Here is a 5,356-nt window from a genome sequence, read left to right on the forward strand (position 1 = left end):
GCCTGACAAACACTTCTGTTCTACATGAAATAAGCTAGAATGAGTATCTCTTAGATCTCCTAACCAGAATCTTCGTGGCGTAAGCTAGAATGATGGCAGCATTCAAGAGAATCCGGAAGGTCTAAACCTTGTCTGTGGTATTCCGAGTAGGATTCAATGATTGAATGATTGTGACGAGCTCCTAACTCGCGATTGCAGGGCGTTAGTGACAGACGCAAAAGGATAGTAAATCCTATTCCAGCATGATCGAGAACCGACAGATGAATAGCCGTGCCGTGACAGGGTGCGTGAGCATATTATTCACTGAGAGGATAAGATGAAGCCATTGACAAGGGTGATGCCTCCAGACGATTAGCCGTGCCGTGACAGGGTATTGGATCATTTTCCCGAGAGATGACCGAAAGTAGCCATTGACAGTGGTGATGTATCACATAAAGCCAGCCATGGAAAGGAGTAGGACTGACTGGGTGAAGATAGCAGGAAAGCAGAGGTTCAGAGGGACGAAAAGCATCTCCATTCGCTTATCTGAAATTCCTACCAATGAATTACATAAGTATCTCTATCCCTATTTTATTATATAATATTCGAAAACACCATTATCACTTTATATCTGCCTGACTGAGATTTGCAAGGTGACCATAGCTTGCTTCGTACTAACAATCTCCGTGGGATTCGACCCTTACTCACGTAAGGTATTACTTGGACGACCCAGTGCACTTGCTGGTTAGTTGTATCGAAGTTGTGACAATCATGAATTAAGATCAGAGCACCAAGCTTTGGAGCCATTACCAGGATTTGTTCGAGCCTGGAGATCACAATTTCGTGCACCAGACATTTTGTGAAATCTTTTGAAAATCATGAAAACCTTGAAGAAGCAAATGCAAAAAGAAAGCAAGAAAAGAGAAAGGGAAAGAGTGAGAAAGCTGAAGGCTCTGAGTACCAATGGTAATTTATTTGCTAAGTACTTGTGGTGTTTATGTATCAAGCCAAATGCTTGAAAACAAAACACTTAGAAGTCAAGGCTAGGCTCAAAGTGCAAAAGCACTCCCTCAAAGCTCAAGGCTCTGAGCATCAATGATTAGAGAGTCAAGAAAAGAAAAGAAAAATGAGCTTAATGAAGTCCTCTAATTAAATGCTTGTGGTGCTTATGTATCAAGTGGTAATACTTGAAAACAAAGCATTTAGAAGTCGTAGCTTTGTTATCAACTCATGGGGCAAAGCACCCAAAAGGAGAAGCTAATAAGAGAATCAAAAGCTTGTTTCAAGGAAGAAATATAAGAAAAAGATTTCATAAATTGAGCTAGATGGAAGCATCAATCATTTACATTTCTTTTGTGATTGTAGCATGCTTAGAAAACTAGCTTACCATGAATATTGAGTTGCTATTCTTCTTGCCTTGGATTGTCAATCTTTATTGCATGATTCTTTTCTTGCTTGGGGACAAGCAAGGTTTAAGTTTGGTGTTGTGATGACATGTTACCATGTCATGTTTTTCTATGCCTTTTTCCTTTGGTTTCAATAGGTTTTATGGACTTTCTTGATCCATAAGCAAGCCAAATGGGTAGATTTTCATGTTTCCTTTGATTTAATCAACCATGTATGAATTCATGCTATTTCATGAGGTTTTATGCTAAAATTGTCACATATTATGAAAGAATGAATATCTCATGATTTTGAGCATAGCTTTGATGAGTTTGGTTGATTAATGATAGGTGAAGAAAGCTTGGAGAAAGGTTGAAGCAAAGAGGAATGGCTAGGAGTGAAGAGAGGACAATGGAATAAGTGAAATTGAACCAGGAAGCAAGAAGTTAGCCCCCTAACTTGGAGGCTAACATTGGAACTTGAAATTTCCTCCCTGGCCATCCCACGTTTGCGCCAACGTTAGCCCCCTAACTTGGAGGCTAACGTTGGCACATGAATTCCTCCCTGGCCATCCAACGTTTGCGCCAACGTTAGCCCCCTAACTTGGAGGCTAACGTTGGCACATGAAGACATAAGGGAGAGGGGCCAACGTTTGCGCCAACGTTAGCCCCCTAACTTGGAGGCTAACGTTGGCGCCACACACCACAAGGCATACAAGGGGTATACTTCCAACAAGAATAACTTGAGCTACAGAGCTCCAAATGAGGTGATTCAAGAAGCATTGGAAAGTAGGAATCAAGAGCTTTCCAAGCATATATGGCACTGCATGGTGGACACTAAAATTGAGGGAGAAAACTGCCCCGCAATGTGTATAAATGAACATGGTGGCAACATGCAGTGAGGCCACTTGACCTCTGCACCTTCGATGGAGTATAACTCGAGCTGTAGAGCTCCAATTGATGTGCTCTTAACGGCATTGGAAAGTGGACATCCAGGGCTTTCCAACAATGTATAATAGTATGGGGGTGGACAATACGTTTGTGCCTCCAAAACTGGCGTTTTCGCCAACGTTTGAGGGCTAACGTCACCTCAAACGCTGCACACCCAAGCCAGCGACCATGCCCTCTTCAAATGATCATAACTTGAGTTGTAGATGTCCAATTGAAGTGATTCTAAGTGGGTTAGAAAGCTGACATTCAGAGCTTTCCAACCATATATGATAGTCTATATTGGGCATAAAATTGGCAACATGACAAGAGGACAAAATTGGCGCCATAAATGTGCATAAGGGAGGCCAATGTTAGGGTCAAAGTTAGACCCCTAACGTTGGCACCAACGTTCATACCAGCAAGTTTTGTGGGCTGCTATGAAAAGTTGGAGCCAAAGTTAGACCCCTAACTTTAGCTCCAACTTTTGGTCCAATTTTTGCAAACTCAACCCGGTTCAATTCGGTTCCTCTTCAAACTCCAAGAGCAATCAACCAAGGCCTTTATCAACCCAATTCCATCAAGAGCAAGGGCCCAAATGATCATCACTCAAAGGCACAAGAAATAGATAAAATAGGAATTTCATTGTAATTTGTTTTTAATTTCATTTTCATTTCCATTTTGTAAAGCCTATATAAGGCATCATTTTCATATTTGTGAGGAGGCTGGCTCCACAAGGGAGCATTAGGATTTGAGAGCTCTCTCTTAGTTTTCAATTTCGTTTTGAATCTTGGGTTGAGAATTGAAGAAATTCTGTTTCAATCTCACCTTGAGAATTTTCTTGTTTACTTTCTTTGCACAATTGAATTTCCATTCCTGTTTACTACTTCACCTTCTCTTGGCTTCTGCAATTTACTTTTCTTTAATTTCTCTTGCAATTGTTCTTGTTGGATCTAGGAAGGCATTGAGATCTAGACTTGGTTATCTAGTCTCTTGGGTCCTGAGATCTTAATTCCAATTTTACATTCTCTGTTTATTGCTTTTCATGTTTATTTACATTTCTGTTTTGGTTCCGAATCAATCAAATCCATCTTTTACTTCTCTGCTTGTTGCAATTTAACTTTTCCTTGTTTAATTTCTGCAAATCCAATTCCCAATTCCCTTTACATTTGATGCAATTTATATTTCTTGTCATTTAAGATTCTTGCAATTTACATTTCTTGCTCTTTAAGTTACTTGCCAATTTACATTCTGCAACTTTAAATTCATTGTCATTTACTTTCTGTTGGTTACAATTTCACACAATTCACATCAATGTTAGCTTGACTAAACTAATCATCCACTAAAGTTGCTTGATCCATCAATCCCTGTGGGATCGACCTCACTCCCGTGAGTTATTATTACTTGATGCGACCCGGTGCACTTGCCGGTTAGATTTGTGTGTTTTGGGAGAAATTTATTTTTCACCAAAATACTCATCAAGTTTTTGGCGCCGTTGCCGGGAATTGATTAGATCAACAATGATTAAGTGGGTGAGAAGTCTAGATTAAGCATTTTCTTTGTTTTTGTTCTCTGCTCTAAGTTGAAACCAAGGTGTTTGAGTTATTGCCTCACTAAGAAATTCATCTCTGAGATATGAATTTCAATTCTCCTTGGTGTTGTGTTTTGCAAAACTCAAATGGAGTTCAACTCATCTTATGATCAAACAAATTCTATGGGATATCACCCACCATCACCAATCTCTAATGATGGATGGGAATATCACCAAGAAACTTTAGATTCTGGGCTCTCCAATTCATGGAGCCATGCTTCAGAACCACAAGATGAGAAAGAAAATCATATGGGATACCAACCACCACCACAAAATGATTCATATCATTATCCTCATGGAAGATGGAAGCATCACCAAAGAATGGAAAAGCATCCACCCTCACGTCCCAGTTTCTCATTTGAAAGTTCTTCATCACTTAATTATGCCTCAACACAAAGTTTCCTCCAAAGTCCATACCAGTCATCCCATCAATCACACAACTCATTCCACACCCCTCAACACAACTTCACCACAACACATTCACGTCACCAGAATTACTCTCAACCTTCATCCCTTGGATTTACAGATGAGGAATACCTTGAAGCCATTGAAATACAGAGAAAACTAGTGGAAATACACACAAAATCCCCATCTTGGAAAGAATTCGTATTCAAGAAGATGAATGAGTTCTCAGAGCAATCAAGGGGGACTTAGAACCATCAAACAGTGTAGATGAAGACCAATTTGTGAGTGAGGAAGTGGAAAAACAAGATGAGGAGGCTACTGCATCAAGTGAACTTTCAATAAAGAATGAGGAGGTTGAAAATGAAATTACACTTGAGGTGACAAAAGAACCTGAACACTCACAACCTCCACAAACTTCCATGAACCACTCAAGGCTTTCAGAGCTTGAGTCCAAGCTCGAAAAATATGCGAAAGAAGCACAAATATTCGAAAAAGGCAAGAGGCTGTCTTCAAAATATGAATGGAGAAGTAGAGAAAATAAGGAGGAGCTTAGAACCACTGAGCAAGAAAAATGAAGGCCAATTGATGAGTGTAAAAGAGGAAATGGAGGAGCAAGAAAGTGAAGAAGTCATTCCAAACTCAAGTGAGGCAGAAAAGTACATAAAGGAGGAGTTCATGGAACCACCAATACAAGAGGCCCTGAATGAAGAAATCACTCCAATAATCACACAGCAACCATGTCTTGACATCCAAGAAGTGAAGGCAATTAACAAAAGCACCAAGAAGAGGATTGTGACCAAGACACCAAGGACAACATTCATGAGAAGGTCAACTGCAAACAATCCTCCCCCTGATCCAGCAAGCAAGATCAATCAAGCCAATTTCACAAGGAAGCTTGCTGAGGAGAGACCAAGACAGGGGGCACTAGCTGAAACTTCTCCTCCTTTGAAGTCATTTCTCTTAACAAATTGGAAGAAAAGGAAGAAAGTAAAGAACAGGTAGACAGTAGGTACAATTCTTCTCCTTGCTTTGTTTAAATTTCAATAAATTGGCATATGATTACATTCTAAGT

The sequence above is a fragment of the Arachis hypogaea genome, chromosome 16, assembly GCF_003086295.3.
Source record: "Arachis hypogaea cultivar Tifrunner chromosome 16, arahy.Tifrunner.gnm2.J5K5, whole genome shotgun sequence".
NCBI lineage: Eukaryota > Viridiplantae > Streptophyta > Magnoliopsida > Fabales > Fabaceae > Arachis > Arachis hypogaea.